At 49.7% G+C, this 18,184-nt stretch overlaps 1 non-coding gene across 1 annotated transcript; it reads right to left on the bottom strand.

Moving 5' to 3' along the window:
- Nucleotides 1-653: 653 nt before the first annotated feature.
- Nucleotides 654-725, bottom strand: TRNAP-AGG (transfer RNA proline (anticodon AGG)). The gene has a single exon. It is a non-coding gene; the product is annotated as a tRNA-Pro (tRNA).
- Nucleotides 726-18,184: the final 17,459 nt, after the last annotated feature.

Raw genomic sequence — 18,184 nt, forward strand, 5'->3', positions numbered from 1 at the left:
CCTTCACAAAGTTTTCACGGCAGACTTTTTACAGGGTGGTTTGCCATTGCCTTCCCCAGTCTTTTACACTTCCCCCCCAGCAAGCTGGGGACTCCTTTGACCGACCTCGGAAGGATGGAAGACTGAGCCAACCTGGAGCCGATGACCTGAACCAGCTTCCGCCGGGATCGAACTCAGGTCGTGAGCAGAGAGTTCAGACCCCAGGATTGTAGCTTGACCACTCTGCGCCACGGGGCTCTTATGAATGCACCTTAGATTCATCTTATTTAGTTACTTACTTGCATTATGCATAGTCTGCCTTCCTCACAGGGACAAGGCAAGTTACACAGAGTGAGCCAGAACAATCCACAAAATGGGATATTCCAAAAACATTAGGATTTTAGAAGTCTGGGACCACCAGGAAGAACTGAAGCAGAGTGTAAGAATTCACACGACACTTTAAGTGTTCGCACGACACATTCACTGCCACAGGAGGTGGTGGCGGCTGCAAGCACAGACGGCTTCAAGAGGGGAATGGATAAAAATATGAACATATGAAGCTGCCTTCTACTGAATCAGACCCTTGGTCCATCAAAGTCAGTATTGTCTTCTCAGACTGGCAGCGGCTCTCCAGCTGAGGTTTTTCACACCTGTTTGCCTGGACCCTTTTTTGGTGGAGATGCCGGGGATTGAACCTGGGACCTTCTGCTTCCTAAGCAGATGCTCTACCACTGAGCCACAACCCCATTCATGGCTCTCCAGGGTCTCAAGCTGAGGTTTCTTACGCCTATTTGCCTGGACCCTTTTGAGTTGGAGATGCCGGGGATTGAACCTGGGACTTTTCTGCTTACCAAGCAGATGCTCTACCACTGAGCCACCGTCTCTCCCCTGATTGGCAGCGGCTCTCCAGGGTCTCAAGCTGAGGATTTTCACGCCTACTTGCCTGGACCCTTTTTGGAGATGCCAGGGATTGAACCTGGGACCTTCTGCTTCCCAAGCAGATGCTCTACCACCGAGCCACCGTCCCTCCCTTGACTGGCAGTGGCTCTCCAGGGTCTCAAGCTGAGGTTTTTCACACCTATTTGCCTGGACCCTTTTTTTTGGAGATGCCAGGGATTGAACTTGGGACCTTCTGCTTCCCAAGCAGATGCTCTACCACTGAGCCACCGTCCCTCCCCAATATGGAGCAGAGGTCCATCAGTGGCTATTAGCCACAGTGTGTATATGTGTGTGTGTGTGTGTGTGTGTGTGGAGTACTGGGTACAATTCTGGTCAAAATTTACATCAAAAAAAGATATTATAGCATTGGGAAAAGTGCAGAAAAGGGCAACTAGAAGGATTAAAGGGTTGGAACACTTTCCCTATGAAGAAAGGTTAAAACGCTTGGGGCTCTTTAGCTTGGAGAAACGTCGACTGCGGGTGACATGAGAGAGATTTACAAGATTTTGCTTGGGATGAAGACGGTAGAGAAATAAATACTTTTCTCCCTTTCTCACAATACAAGAACTCATGGGCATTCAATGAAATCGCTTGAGCAGTCAGGTTAGAACTGATAAAAGGAAGTACTTCTTCACCCAAAGGGTGATTAACACGTGGAATTCACTGTCACAGGAGGTGGCGGCTGCTGCAAGCATAGACGGCTTCAAAAGGGGATCGGATCAACATCTGGAGCAGAGGTCCATCAGTGGCTATTAGCTACAGCGTATTGTTGGAACTCTCTGTCTGGGGCAGTGATGCTCTGTATTCTTGGTGCTTGGGGTGGGGCACATTGAGAGGGCTTCTAGCCCCACTGGTGGACCTCTTGATGGCACGTGGGGTTTTTTTGCCACTGTGTGACACAGAGTGTTGGACTATAGGGGTGATTGGCTTGATCCAGTGTGGCTTCTCTTGTGCTCTTACGTCCTTAGTGCACCTTAAAAAGGTAAAAGTAGTCCCCTGTGCAAGCACCAGTCGTTTTCATCTTTCACAATGTTTTCACGGCAGACTTTTTACACGGTAGTTTGCCATTGCCTTCCCCAGTCATCTACACTTTCTCCCCAGCAAGCTGGGTACTCACTTTACCGATCTGGGAAGGATGGAAGGCTGAGTCAACCTGGAGCCAGGTACCTGAACCAGCTTCCACTGGGATCAAACTCAGGTCATGAGCAGAGGGCTCCGACTGCAGTACTGCAGCTTTACCATTCTGTGCCATGGGACTCTTCTGAATGGAATTTACTTCTGAGTAAACACGCACAAGATTCAGCTTCAGATATCTTTTAGGTCTTTTCCAGGTCCTCAACTAATTTCCAGATCACAGAGATGCAGTCCCCTGGAGAAATTCATTCCAGAGGAGAGAAGCTGTGGTAGGTCATAGAGCCAAGAAATTTAACTCCCTCCTCTGCTCCCTCCCCCACACACAAAAAAAAAACTCTCTTCAGGAATCTCTCACATCAGAGTGGGCAACCCTATCTCAGGATCTCTGGGAACTTCTAATAGGGTTTGGGGCAGGCCATGGGCACCTGATGGACAGAAACTGCTAAAAGATCAAATTGATCACACAACCACGTATCCGTTTTAAGAACATAAGAGAAGCCATGTTGGACCAGGCCAATGGCCCCTCCAGTCCAACACTCTGTGTCACATAAGAACATAAGAGAAGCCCTGTTGGATCAGGCCAATGGCCCCTCCAGTCCAACACTCTGTGTCACATAAGAACATAAGAGAAGCCCTGTTGGACCAGGCCAATGGCCCATCCACTCCAACACTCTGTGTCACATAAGAACATAAGAGAAGCCCTGTTGGATCAGGCCAATGGCCCATCCAGTCCAACACTCTGTGTCACATAAGAACATAAGAGAAGCCCTGTTGGATCAGGCCAGTGGCCCATCCAGTCCAACACTCTGTGTCACATAAGAACATAAGAGAAGCCATGTTGGATCAGGCCAGTGGCCCATCCAGTCCAACACTCTGTGTCACATAAGAACATAAGAGAAGCCATGTTGGATCAGGCCAGTGGCCCATCCAGTCCAACACTCTGTGTCACATAAGAACATAAGAGAAGCCATGTTGGATCAGGCCAGTGGCCCATCCAGTCCAACACTCTGTGTCACACAGTGGCCAAAAAAACCCAGGTGCCATCAGGAAGTCCACCAGTGGGGCCAAGACACTAGAAGCCTTCCCACTGTTGCCGCCCCCCCCAGCACCAAGAATACAGAGCATCACTGCCCCAGACAGAGAGTTCCATCAATACTCTGTGGCTAATAGCTACTGATGGACCTCTGCTCCAGATGTTGATCCAATCCCCTCTTGAAGCTGTCTATGCTTGCAGTCGCCACCACCTCCTGTGGCAGTGAATTCCATGTGTTAATAATCACCCTTTGGGTGAAGAAGTACTTCCTTTTATCCATTCTAACCGGACTGCTCAGTAATTTCATTGAATGTCCACAAATTCTTGTATTGTGAGAAAGGGAGTAAAGTCCTTCTTTCTCTACCTTCTCTATCCCATGCATAATCTTGTAATCCTCTATCACGACACCCCTCAGTCGATGTTTCTCCAAGCTAAAGAGCCCGAAACGCTTCAACCATTCTTCATAGGGAAAGGGTCCCAATCATTTAACCGTTCTAGTTGCCCTTTTCTGCACTTTTTCCAATGCTACAATATCTTTTTGGTGTAGTGGTTAAGTGTGTGGACTCTTACCTGGGAGAACCGGGTTTGATTCCCCACTCCTCCAGTTGCACCTGCTAGCATGGCCTTGGGTCAGCCATAGCTCTGGCAGAGGTTGTCCCTGAAAGGGCAGCTGCTGTGAGAGCCCTCTCCAGCCCCACCCACCTCACAGGGTGTCTGTTGTGGGGGGGGGGAAGGTAAAGGAGATTGTGAGCCGCTCTGAGACTCTTTGGAGTGGAGGGCGGGATATAAATCCAATATCTTCTTCTTTTTCTGTAGGCCCCCCCAGCGCCATGAATACAGAGCATCACTGCCGCATACAGAGAGTTCCAACAATACGCTGTGGCTAATTACCACTGATGAACCTCTGCTCCAGATGTTGATCCAATCCCCTCTTGAAGCCGTCTATGCTTGCAGCCGCCCCCCCCCTCCTGTGGCAGTGAATTCCACGTGTTAATCACACTTTGGTTTTCTAGGGATGCAGCTCACAAGCGGGAAAACCTGATATGAAAATCCATACGCAAAGTTACGTCATAACTAACAACCGAAAGGTGCCGGAAACCCAATGGAAATGCTGGCCCGGCGGGGGCTCCAGGAGGGAGAGGGAAAATTCCACACGGGGGATTACTAGGACAGGAGCGGAAAACAAAGCCATCGATAATTGTGATCAATCGCGCGGCCTCATTTGGAAGTCTGTGCACCGTTCTGCTCGCTGTATCTCTAAAAGAACATTGTACTGCTGGAAAAAGTCCAGGGAAAAGGCGATGCAAATAGCCCAGGGGTCTGGAACAAAGCCTAACGGACATGGAGTTTTTCAGTTCAGAAAGACGAAAAACAGGAGGGGGGGTTATGGTAGAGGGTTCTAAAATTATGCGCCAGGTGGAGAAGGTAGGGAGAAGTAATGAATTTCGGGACACCTTGTAAAAGTATCAAGCAATAGATTCGGGACAGACAAAGGAAACACTTTGTAAATTGAGTAGCTAAACGGGCTGTTATGGCCGCTGGCATAGATAGCTTCAAAATGAGGATTACACAGATGTGGGGAGGAGGGAGTTCTGAGAAGAAGAGCCCTGCTGGGTCAGACCAGTGAGGGCCCATCTAGTCCAGCATCCTGCCTCACACAGTAGCCGACCAATTCCTCTGGAGGGCCAACAACAAGGCAGAGAGGCTGAGGCCTTCCTAAGAACATCGGAAGAGCCCTCCTGGTCAGACCAGTGAAGGTCCGCCTACTCCAGCCTCCTGTCTCACACAGAGGCCAACCAGTTCCTCTGGAGGGCCAACAACAGGGCAGAGAGGCCAAGACCTTCCCCTGAGAAGAACATCAGAAGAGCCCTGCTGGGTCAGACCAGTGAAGGTCCATATAGTCCAGCTTCCTGCCTCACACAGTGGCCAACCAGTTCCTCTGGAGGCCCAACAACAGGGCAGAAAGGCTGAGGCCTTCATAAGAACATCGGAAGAACCCTGCTTGATCAGACCAGTGAGGGTCCATCTAGTTCAGCATCTTGTCTCACACAGTGGCCAACCAGTTCCTCTGGAAGGCCAACAACAGGGCAGAGAGGCCGAGGCCTTCATAACAACATCAGAAGAGCCCTGCTGGATCAGACCAGTGCTCCACCTAGTCCAGCATCCTGTCTCACACAGTGGCCAACCAGTTCCTTAGGAGGGCCAACAACAGGGCAGAGAGGCCGAGACCTTCCTAAGAACATGAGAAGAGCCCTCCTGGGTCAGACCAGTGAGGGTCCATCTAGTCGAGCATCCTGTCTTGCACAGGGGCCAACAACAGGGCAGAGAGGCCAATGCCTTCATAAGAACATCAGAAGAGCCCTGCTGGGTCAGACCAGTGAGGGTCCATCTAGTCCATCATCCTGTCTTACACAGTGGCCAATTAGTTCCTCTGGAGGGGCAACCACAGGGCAGAGAGGCTGAAGCCTTCATAAGAACATCAGAAGAGCCCTCCTGGTCAGACCAGTGAAGGTCCGCCTAGTCCAGCCTCCTGTCTCACACAGTGGCCAATCAGTTCCTCTAAAGAGCTATCAACAGGGCAGAGAGGATGAGGCCACCATAAGAACATCAGAAGAGCCCTGCTGGGTCAGACCAGTGAGGGTCCATCTAGTCCAGCATCCTGTCTCACACAGGGGCCAACAACAGGGCAGAGAGGTTGGGGCCTTCATAAGAACATGAGAAGAGCCCTGCTGGATCAGACCAGACAGAGGCTATCTAGTTCAGCTTCCTTTCTCACACAGAGGCCAACCAGTTCCTCTGGAGGGCCAACAACAGGGCAGAGAGGCCGAGGCCTTCATAAGGACATCAGAAGAGCCCTGCTGGATCAGACCAGTGAGGGTCCATCTAGTGCAGCATCCTGTCTCACACAGTGGCCAGCCAGTTCCTCTGGAGGGCCAACAACAGGGTAGAGAGGCCGAGGCCTTCATAAGAACATCAGAAGAGCCCTGCTGGATCAGACCAGCGAGGGTCCATCTAGTCCAGCATCCTGTCTCACACAGTGGCCAATTGGTTCCTCTGGAGGGCCAACAACAGGGTAGAGAGGCCGAGGCCTTCATAAGAACATCAGAAGAGCCCTGCTGGATCAGACCAGGGAGGGTCCATCTAATCCAGCATCCTGTCTCACACAGTGGCCAATTGGTTCCTCTGGAGGGCCAACAACAGGGCAGAGAGGTTGGGGCCTTCATAAGAACATGAGAAAAGCCCTGCTGATTAGACCAGTGAAGGTCCATCTAGTCCAGTCTCCTGTCTCACACAGGGGCCAACCAGTTCCTCTGGAGGGCCAACAACAGAGCAGAGAGGCCGAGGCCTTCATAAGAACATCAGAACAGCCCTGCTGGATCAGACCTGTGAGGGTCCATCTAGTCCAGCCTCCTGTCTCACACAGTGGCCAACCAGTTCCTCTGGAGGGCCAACAACAGGGCTGAGAGGCCGAATCCTTTCCCTAAGAACATCAGAAGAGCCCTGCTGGATCAGACCAGGGAGGGTCCATCTAGTCCAGTCTCCTGTCTCACAAAGGGGCAAAGCAGTCCTTCTGGAATTTCAACAAGAGGGCACACAGAGCTTCCCCAGGCCTCATCCTCCATCAATAGCTCTTCGCCACGAGAGATAAATGGAGCCTCCATGTTCTGAGGCAGTATTCCACTGAATACCAGGTGCCAGAGGAGAAGCCACAAAGGACGGCTGCTGTGCTCAGTCTATTTCTGGACTTCCTAGAAATCTCACTCTGGAAACGAACTGAATGAATCTGATGCTTTGTGGGGGAGGGAGGTTGGAATGGCTTCAGCGCCTCTCATGCGTTTAAGTGCATGCGCTGCCTTTGAAAGCGCTCATGTTTCATTGTGTGGGAAATCACTGCAGAGAAGCAAAACGCTCCAGATCACTCATATGCTCTGGGAAGGTTCAGTGACCACCAACTATGAGTCTTTGCTTTTATCCCAGAGCCCCAATTGGCTGACTATCCTGCCCTCTGCTGGCGATACAAAGGCAGTACACCTCCCCCCTTTGTAAAGTGGGTTTTTTAAAACACCTTATAGAAGCCAAACCTGGCTTGAAGAGGACTCTTGGATGAGTCTTCATCATTTTTCCTGCAGCTTCTAATTCTGCATCCAGATTTTCCCAGCTATATAGGTTGCATAGACCAGTTTGGGCATAAGAACATAAGAGAAGCCATGTTGGATCAGGCCAATGGCCCATCCAGTCCAACACTCAGTGTCACACAGTGGCCCAAAAAAATTATATACACACACACAAACACTGTCGCTAATAACTGATGGACCTCTGCTCCATATTTTTATCTAACCCCCTCTTGAAGCTGGCTATGCTTGTAGCTGCCACCACCTCCTGTGGCAGTGAATTCCACATGTTGATCACCCTTTGGGTGAAGAAGGACTTCCTTTTATCCGTTCTAACCTGACTGCTCAGCAATTTCATTGAATGCCCACGAGTTCTTGTATTGTGAGAAAGGGAGAAAAGAACTTCTTTCTCTATCATCTCCATCCCGTGCATAATCTTGTATACCTCTATCACGTCACCCCGCAGTCGACGTTTCTCCAAGCTAAACAGCCCCAAGCGTTTTAACCTTTCTTCATAGGGAAAGTGTTCCAAACCTTTAATCATTCTAGTTGCCCTTTTCTGCACTTTTTCCAATGTTATAATATCCTTTTTGAGGTGCGGCGACCAGAATTGCACACAGTATTCCCCAAATGAGACCCGCACCATCGATTTATACAGGGGCATTATGATACTGGCTGATTTGTTTTCAGTTCCCTTCCTAATAATTCCCAGCATGGCTTTGGCCTTTTTATTGCAATCGCACACTGTCTTGACATTTTCAGTGAGTTCTCTACCACGACCCCAAGATCTCTCTCTTGGTCAGTCTCTGCCAGTTCACACCCATCAACTTGTATTTGTAGCTGGGATTCTTGGCCCCAATGTGCATTACTTTGCACTTGGCCACATTGAACCGCATCTGCCACGTTGACGCCCACTCACCCAGCCTCAACAGATCCCTTTGGAGTGCCTCACAATCCTCTCTGGTTCTCACCACCCTGAACAAATTAGTGTCATCTGCAAATTTGGCCACTTCACTGCTTACTCTCAACTCCAAATCATTTATGAACAAGTTAAAGAGCATGGGACCCAGTACTGAGCCCTGCGGCACTCCACTGCTTACCGTCCTCCACTGCGAAGACTGCCCATTTATACTTGCTCTCTGCTTCCTATTAATTAGCCAGTTTTTGATCCACAAGAGGACCTGTCCTTTTACTCCATGATTCTCGAGCTTACTAAGGAGCCTTTGTTGAGGAACTTTATCAAAAGCTTTCTGGAAGCCAAGGTAAACAACATCTATCAAGTCTCCTTTGTCCACATGTTTGTTTACCCCCTCAAAGAAATGTAACAGGTTAGTGAGGCAAGATCTTCCCTCACAGGAGCTCACTGGAGCAGAGATCCCGAACTTCTAAATCTATTGCGCTCTTTCTTTCTTAAGAGAGCCAGTTTGGTGCAGTGGTTATGTGTGTGAACTCTTATCTGGGAGAGAGCCAGGTTTGATTCCCCACTCCTCCACTTGCAGCTGCTGGAATGGCCTTGGGTCAGCCATAGCTCTCGTAGGAGTTGTCCTTGAAAGGGCATCTTCTGTGAGAGCTCTCTCGGCCCCACCTACTTCACAGGATGTCTGTTTGGGGTGGGGGGGAAGGTAAAGGTGATTGTGACCACTCTGAGATTCAGAGTATAGGGTGGGATATAAATCCACTACAATCTTCTTCTCCTTCACCCCCTCCCCCCCAAAAATACTCGCTTCTGGGCTCCAACGCCCATGCAAGAATTTTGCTGAACTCTGGGATTTGACAGACTTCTAATTTTTCCCCACAGTGAAATGGGAAAATAACCCAAACATATAAAGCAGACAGATGGAAATCTTCATCCTGCCACTGTGGCCAGATAGGAGACAGTCATTTTAAAAATATGATGGGAGCCATGTTCCCTCTTAAGCTGATTCAGAATCATAGAGTTGGAAGGGACCTCCAGGGTCATCACTCCAACCCCCTGCACAATGCAGGAAACTCACAAACGCCTCCCCCTATATTCACAGGATCTTCATTGCTGTCAGATGGCCATCTAGCCTCTGCTGAAAAACCTCCAAGGAAGGAGAGCCCACCACCTCCCGAGGAGGAAGCCTGTTCCACTAGGAACCGCTCTAATGATCAGGAAGTTCTTCCTAATGTTGAGCCGGAAAACTCTTCTGATTTAATTTCAACCCTTTGTTCTGGTCCTACCTTCTGGGGGCCACAGAAAATAATTCCACACCATCCTCCACATGACAGCCCTCCAAGGACTTGAAGATGGTGATCATATCACGGTCAGGACGTTCTTCCTAATGCTGAGCGGAAACTTTAGTGTGAGCTAGCTCATAAGTTTCTTAGCCTCCAGCTTGTGCATTTTTGTCTTGTCTCGGGAAAAATGGCCCCAGAGCGAGCTAATTTATGCAGCAGCTCACATCTTTCATGCCAGTGGCTCACAAAGTAGAATTTTTGCTCGCAGGACTCTGCAGCATAGAGGGAACGTTGGATGGGAGTGAGGTTTTATTATGGCCATTCGAATTCAAGACGCATGTTAAAGTAGATGCTGAGCTGAATTTCGTACGTCTTCCGGTGATGCCAGGGGGTGTGTGGTATATTCAAACGAGATAGGCAAATGAGTTGTGCCAATGAGCTCCGGCATCTCTTTTTCTACGAAATGACCCTGAGACCGGGATGAATAGATGAAGTTGCCAAAAACTCAAGGGCGGCTCCACATGTTACAAAGGCCTCATGTTTGCTGATGGACAATGAGAAGACTTTGCGTCAGATTTCAGTGGGAGTTTGGTGCCTGTCAGACTCACGTGTGCCCAAAGGGTGATTAACATGTGGAATTCACTGGCCACAGGAGGTGGTGGCGGCTACAAGCATAGCCAGCTTCAAGAGGGGATCCTCACTGAGAGCCAGTTTGGTGTAGCGGTGAAGTGCACGGACTCTTATCTGGAGAACCGGGTTTGATTCCCAACTCCTCCACTTGCAGCTGCTGGAATGGCCTTGGGTCAGCCAGAGCTCTCTTATCTGGGAGAACCGGGTTTGATTCCCCACTCCTCCACTTGCAGCTGCTGGAATGGCCTTGGGTCAGCCAGAGCTTTCTATCTGGGAGAACCGGGTTTGATTCCCCACTCCTCCACTTGCAGCTGCTGGAATGGCCTTGGGTCAGCCAGAGCTCTCTTATCTGGGAGAACCGGGTTTGATTCCCCACTCTCCACTTGCAGCTGCTGGAATGGCCTTGGGTCAGCCAGAGCTCTCTTATCTGGGAGAACCGGGTTTGATTCCCACTCCTCCACTTGCAGCTGCTGGAATGGCCTTGGGTCAGCCAGAGCTCTCTTATCTGGGAGAACCGGGTTTGATTCCCCACTCCTCCACTTGCACCTGCTGGAATGGCCTTGGGTCAGCCAAAGCTCTCACAAGAGTTGTCCTTGAAAGGGCAGCTTCTGTCAGAGCTCTCTCAGCCCCATCCACCTCACAGGGTGTCTGTTGTGGGGGAGGAAGGGAAAGTAGATTGTGAGCCGCTCTGAGACTCTTCGGAGTGGAGGGCGGGATATAAACCCAATATCTTCTTCTTCTTCTTCTTCTTGATGCACCGTGGAAGTTTAAGTCGCTTCACCTGTTCACCCACTTGCCCGGCCCCTCTGTATAGGCTCTTTAGCTTGGAGAAAGGTCGACTGCGGGATGACATGATAGAGGTTTACAAGATATGCACGGGATGGAGAAAGTAGAGAAAGAAGTCCTTTTCTCCCTTTCTCACAATACAAGAACTCGTGGGCATTCAATGAAATTGCCGAGCAGTTCAGGTTAAAATGGATAAAAGTAAGTACTTCTTCACGTGGAATTCACTGCCACGGGAGGTGGCGGCGGCTACAAGCATAGCCAGCTTCAAGAGGGAATTGGATAAAAATATGGAGCAGAGGTCCATCAGTGGCTATTCACCACAGTGTGTGTGTGTGTGTGTGTGTATGTATGTATGTGTGTGTGTGTGTGTATATAAATTTTTTTGGCCACCGTGTGACACAGAGTGTTGGACTGGATGGGCCATTGGCCTGATCCAAAGTGTCCTTCTCTTATGTTCGTATGTCTGGAGCAGTGAAGCTCTGTATTCTTGGTGCTTGGGGGGGGGGAGCACAGTGGGAGGGGCCTCAAGTGTCCTGGCCCCACTGATGGACCTCCTGATGGCACCTGGTTCGTCTGATGTTCTTCCGATGCCAGGCCCTCAAAATCCATCAGAGATCCAAATGTGGATGCTATGTTGGGAATTATTAGGAAGGGAATCGAAAACAAATCAGGCAGTATCATAATGCCCCTTTATAAATCGATTGGTGCGGCCACATTTGGGGTACTGTGTACAATTCTGGTCACCGCATCTCAAAAAAGATATTATAGCATTGGAAAAAAGTTCAGAGAAGGGCAACTAGAATGATTACAGGTTATGGAACACTTTCGCTATGAAGAAAGGTTAAAACGCTTGGGACTCTTAGCTTGGAGAAACGTCGACTGCGGGGTGACATGAGAGAGGTTTACAAGATATGCACGGGATGGAGAAAGTAGAGAAAGAGGGTACTTTTCTCCCTTTCTCACAATACAAGAACTCGTGGGCATTCAATGAAATTGCTGAGCAGTCGAGTTAGAACGGATAAAGGAAGTCCTTCTTCACCCAAAGGGTGATTAACATGTGGAATTCACTGCCACAGGAGGAAGTGGCGGCTAAAAGCATAGCCAGCTTTAAGAGGGGATTGGATCAACATCTGGAGCAGAGGTCCATCAGTGGCTATTAGCCACAGCGTATTGTCAGAACTCTCCGTTTTGGGGGCAGTGATGCTCCTGTATTCTTGGTGCTGCGGAGGGGGCAACAGTGGGAGGGCTTCTAGTGTCCTGGCCTCACTGGTGGACCTCCTGATGGCTACTGGGGTTTTGTGGCCACTGTGTGACACAGAGTGTTGGACTGGATGGGCCACTGGCCTGATCTAATGGGGCTTCTCTTATGTTCTTATGTGACACAGAGTGTTGGACTGAAGGGGTCATTGGCCTGATCCAACGTTGCTTCTCTTATGTTCTTATGTGACACAGAGTGTTGGACTGGATGGGCCACTGGCCTGATCCAATGGGGCTTCTCTTATGTTCTTCTGTGACACAGAGTGTTGGACTGGATGGGCCACTGGCCTGATCTAATGGGCTTCTCTTATGTTCTTATGTGACACAGAGTGTTGGACTGAAGGGGTCATTGGCCTGATCCAACGTTTGCTTCTCTTATGTTCTTATGTGACACAGAGTGTTGGACTGGATGGGCCACTGGCCTGATCCAATGGGGCTTCTCTTATGTTCTTCTGTGACAGAGTGTTGGACTGGATGGGCCACTGGCCTGATCAATGGGGCTTCTCTTCTGTTCTTATGTGGCCATCAGACTGAGCAATGCATGCTCCCTCCTCAGCAAACGTGCCAGTTCTTGAGTGAAACAGTGAAGCAGGTTCATTGAGCACCAACAGAGAGAGAGGGACGTGTTAATTCCCGGCATTTTGTCGTTCTTTTCTACCCCGTTGCAATCCCCTCCTGCCCAACGCTGGCTTTTTAAAAAAAATGTACAGTTCCGTCATTAACTACCCCTCGATTATCTTGTCAAACGGGTAATTAAATGCCTCCAAAATTCATTACGGACTTGGTGTATTAAGAGGAATGTAATTAAGGGATGTTTGCTGGCGAGGGCTGCAGTTTATTACCTGTGCGCTGATTTATCTCGGAGGCAATTTATTAAAGGGTCCTGACAGCATCCCTTGGATCGATAGAGGCCCGCAAGTCAATAAGCACCTTATTAGAGCCAAACGAGGCCCCTAATTTGGATGAAAGGGAAAGAATCGGCCCCTCTGCCTTTCTTCGGCAAACTTCTCTAGGGTGTGTGGGGCGCAGCGGATGGCTGCCGTCAACTGGAAGGGTTTTTAAACACATGTGAAGCTGCCTGATATTGAATTTTGGAGAACCCCCCTCCGTCTTTCCAAAGAATGAGCTAAAGCCTTGTGAGGAAGAGACAGGATTTTTTGGGTTCCACTTAAAAGCCATCAGTCTTGAAAAAGGCAACGAAACGTTTGACACCGGCTAATGTGGACCGGCTTCGTGTGGATGAACGTATTCTTTATCCTACACAGCGGACTGAACGTGCAAGGCTGTGCAGTGGGATTATTTGTTTCTTTAAATATCTGTGTGCAACCCGGATGAAAGAATCCATTACAGGCTGTTTTCTCATGATTTTGGTTTATGAGTCAATAGCAGACTCTTAACCTTCTAAAAGTGCCTGCGTGCACTTTTAAAGGGCCCGAGTGCACTTTTAAAGGGCCCGAGTGCACTTTAAAAGGGCCTGCGTGCACTTTAAAAGGGCCTGCGTGCACTTTAAAAGCGCCTGTGTGCACTTTAAAAAGGGCCTGTGCGCACTTTAAAAGGGCCTGAGTGCACTTTAAAAGGGCCTGACTGCACTTTAAAAGGGCCTGCGTGCACTTTAAAAGGGCCTGCGTGCACTTGGATTTATTTTTCTGCAGGCTGAGTTCGACTTGAAATTGAACTAAACACAAACATTCATTTTAGTGCAGACTTTTTGGAACAGAGGTAGGACTAAGTACCTGCGTGCCCTCTTGTGTTTCGTATTGCAGTCCGTTTAAGGTAGAAGCTTTGGAATATTAAAATGCCTTTTGTGCACATTTATATTGTTCATCTTAGATCATTTAGGAGCAGAGTCTACTCAGAAGTAGAGGCCAAAAGGGTTTTTCCCTATTACATATATATGTTTTGATAGTATAGTTTCACCCTGACATTTTTCCTATTAGGGTCTTATTAAATTCAGGAAGCTCCCCTTTTTTCTCAATATTGAATCAGGCCTGTGTTCCACGGAGGTCTATATTGTCTACTCTGGCCGGCAGCTGCTCTCCAGGGTCTTAGGCAGAGAAAGGTCCTTCTCATCACCTCCTGCCTGTTCCTTTAATCTGGAGATGCTGCTGGCGATTGAAGCTGCGACCTTCTGAAACGCAGAATCACAGAGCTGGAAGGGGCGTTACAGGCCATCTTGTCCAGCATCAGCCTAAAGCATTCCGGACAAGTATTTGTCCAGCCACTGCTTAAAGACTGCTGATTCCACTGCTGAACTGTTGTTCTTCAGTCGCACAGTCGAGTCCGACTCTTTGCGACCCCATGGACAAAGTCACGCCAGGCCCTCCTGTCTTCCACCATCCTTTGAAGTCTGCTCAAATTCGCGTTTGTTACATCAGTAACACTGTCCAGCCATCTCCTCTTTTGCCGTCCCCTTCTTCTTTTGCCTTCTGCCTTTCCCAGCATCAGGGTCTTCTCCAGGGAGGGCTCCTTCTTCTTTGGTGGCCAAAGTATTTGAGCTTCACCTTCAGCATCTGACCTTCCAGGGAACAGTCTGGGTTGATTTCCCTTAGGACCTGACTGACTGGATCTTCTTGCAGTCCAAGGGACTCTCAAGAGTCTTCTCCAGTGAGGGCTCCCTTCTCCTTTGGTGGCCAAAGTATTTGAGCTTCAGTTCAGCATCTGACCTTCCAGGGAACAGTCTGGGTTGATTTCCCTTAGGACTGACTGATTGGATCTTCTTGCAGTCCAAGGGACTCTCAAGATTCTTCTCCAGCACCACATCTCAAAAGCATCTATTCTTCTGCGCTCGGCCTTCCTTATGGTCCAGCTCTCACAGCCATACATTACTACTGGGAACACCATTGCTTTGACTATAGTCTTTTGTTGGCAGGCTGATGTCTCTACTACTGCTGAACTACTTGGACTGTAAATAATTCTTCCCCCTAATATCCAGCTGGTATCTTTCAATACGTAATTTCAACCCATTCTTGCGAGTCCTCTCCCTTGCTTACAACAGGAACAGCTCCCCGCCCTCCGCTAATGAACAGCCTTTCAAAGATCTCAAGAGAGCAATCCTGCCCCCCCCCTCCACCTCCTCTCCAGACTGAACATTCCCAAGTCCCTTTCCTCACAGGGCTTGTTCTCCAAACCCCTGATCATCCTCATCGCTCTCCTCTACACCTACGCCATTCTGTCCACATCCATCTTGAAGGGAGGCCTCCAGAACTGCACACAAGACTCCAGGTGTGGCCTGACCAATACAGAGTACAGGCCGATCGCTAGAAGGGTCTGGGGGAGATAACCCACTTTAGGATCATAGAGTTGGAAGGGACCTCCAGGGTCATCTAGTCCAACCCCCTGCACAATGCAGGAAACTCACAAACACCTCCCCCCTAAATTCACAGGATCTTTATTGCTGTCAGATGGCCCTCTAGCCTCTGTTGAAAACCCCCCAAGGAAGGAGAGCCCACCACCTCCCAAGGAAGCCTGTTCCACTGAGGTCAGGAATCCTAGAATCTTAGAGTTGGAAGGCACCTCCAGGGTCATCTAGTCCCACCCCCTGCACAATGCAGGAAACTCACAAATACCTGCCCCTAAATTCACAGGATCTTCATTGCTGTCAGATGACTATCTAGCCTCTGCTGAAAAACCTCCAAGGAAGGAGAGCTCACCCCCTCCCGAGGAAGCCTGTTCCACTGAGGAACCGCTCTAACACCCAAACAGTTAGAATCATAGAGTTGGAAGGGACCTCTAGGGTCATCTAGTCCAACCCCCTGCACAATGCAGGAAACTCACAAACACCTCCCCCCTAAATTCACAGGATCTTTATTGCTGTCAGATGGCCACCTAGCCTCTGTTGAAAAACCCCCAAGGAAGGAGAGCCCACCACCTCCCAAGGAGGAAGCCTGTTCCACTGAGGAACCGCTCTAACACTCAAACAGTTAGAATCATAGAATCATAGAGTTGGAAGGGACCTCCAGGGTCATCTAGTCCAACCCCCTGCACAATGCAGGAAACTCACAAACACCTCCCCCCTAAATTCACAGGATCTTTATTGCTGTCAGATGGCCCTCTAGCCTCTGTTGAAAACCCCCCAAGGAAGGAGAGCCCACCACCTCCCAAGGAAGCCTGTTCCACTGAGGTCAGGAATCCTAGAATCTTAGAGTTGGAAGGCACCTCCAGGGTCATCTAGTCCCACCCCCTGCACAATGCAGGAAACTCACAAATACCTGCCCCTAAATTCACAGGATCTTCATTGCTGTCAGATGACTATCTAGCCTCTGCTGAAAAACCTCCAAGGAAGGAGAGCTCACCCCCTCCCGAGGAAGCCTGTTCCACTGAGGAACCGCTCTAACACCCAAACAGTTAGAATCATAGAGTTGGAAGGGACCTCTAGGGTCATCTAGTCCCACCCCCTGCACAATGCAGGAAACTCACAAATACCTCCCCCAAAATTCACAGGATCTTCATTGCTGTCAGATGACCATCTAGCCTCTGTTGAAAAACCTCCAAGGAAGGAGAGCCCAACACCTCCCAAGGAGGAAGCCTGTTCCACTGAGGAACCGCTCTAACACTCAAACAGTTAGAATCATAGAATCATAGAGTTGGAAGGGACCTCTAGGGTCATCTAGTCCAACCCCCTGCACAATGCAGGAAACTCACAAACGCCTCCCCCTAAATTCACAGGATCCTCATTGCTGTCAGATGGCCCTCTAGCCTCTGTTTAAAAACCTCCGAGGAAGGAGAGCCCTCCACCTCCCAAGGAGGAAGCCTGTTACACTGAGGAACCGCTCTAACAGTCAGGAAGTTCTTCCTCATGTTGAGACGGAAACTCTTTTGATTTAATTTCAACCCATTGGTTCTGGTCCTACCTTCCGGCTCCACAGAAAACAATTCCACACCATCCTCTAGATGACAGCCCTTCAAGGACTTGAAGATGGTGATCCTATCACCTCTCAGCCGCCTCCTCTCCAGGTCCTCAGAAAGCGGGGGAAAGGGGAGACAGAAATGTCTGCCAGGCACTCCATTATTCTCTATGGAGACAGGTCCCCATGGGATACAATAGAGAGTCAATCTATGGGTACATGGGGCTCTGGAGAGCTGTTTTTTAAGGTAGAGGCACCAAATTTTTAGTATAGCATCTGGTGTGCTCCTCAAAACATCCCCCATGTTTCAAAAAGATTGGAGTGGGGGTCCAATTCTGTGAGTCCCCCAAAAAAGGTGCTCCTATCCTTCATTCTTTCCAGTGGGAGGGAAGGCATTTAAAAGGCATGTGGTCTCTTTAATTGGGATTGCTGGAACTCCCTTTGAAGTTCAGTTGTGCTTGTCACACCCTTACTCCTGGCTCCACCCCCAGAGTCTCCTGGCTCCACCCCCAGAGTCCCCAGATATTTCTTGAGTCGGACCTGCAGGGGTCGTTTTGTCGAAAAATAGGTGGTGGAGCTCATTAGCATAACTCATTAGCATATGCCGCCCCGCCCCCTGCCAAAAGCAACCCGATGCCAGAAAGAAGAGCCCCGGGTGAGCGAGGCCTGATTGGGCTGGCTAGACAGCCAGCCAGCCCAAGTGGCCTCGCTCACCTGGGGCTCCCCTGGGCTGCCTGCCCCGGTCAAAAGGCCAGCAAGCCACCCGCTGCCCAAAATCACAGAAGAAGTGGAGAAAGGGTGGTGTGGGCTTCTCCAGGGATTAATGAGGGCTGCTGGGGGCGTGGCAAAGCCCCTGGTGGCTGGCTGGCTGCCCGCTCTTCTAACTCAGAAATTGTTATGCAGCTGCACCTCCTTTTCAATGGACAAGGTAGGTAGGTGGGGAGGAGGAGGGCGAACCCTCAGAAAGGTTCAGAAACCGCGCTCCCAAGTAGGGTTGCCAATCCCGAGGTGGGGGCAGGAGATCCCCCGGTTTGGAGGCCCTCCCCCCGCTTCAGGGTCATCAGAAAGCGGGGGGAGGGAAGGGAAATGTCTGCTGGGAACTCTATTATTCCATATGGAGACTTTCCCCATAGAATATAATGGAGACTTGATCTGCAGGTATCGGGGGCTCTGGAGGGGCTGTTTTTTGAGGCAGAGGCACCAAATTTTCCATATAGCATCCTGTGTCTCTCCCCAAAATACCCCCCCCCAATTTTTAAAAAAAATTGGAT

Source organism: Heteronotia binoei, chromosome 6, assembly GCF_032191835.1.
Source record: "Heteronotia binoei isolate CCM8104 ecotype False Entrance Well chromosome 6, APGP_CSIRO_Hbin_v1, whole genome shotgun sequence".
Lineage (NCBI taxonomy): Eukaryota > Metazoa > Chordata > Lepidosauria > Squamata > Gekkonidae > Heteronotia > Heteronotia binoei.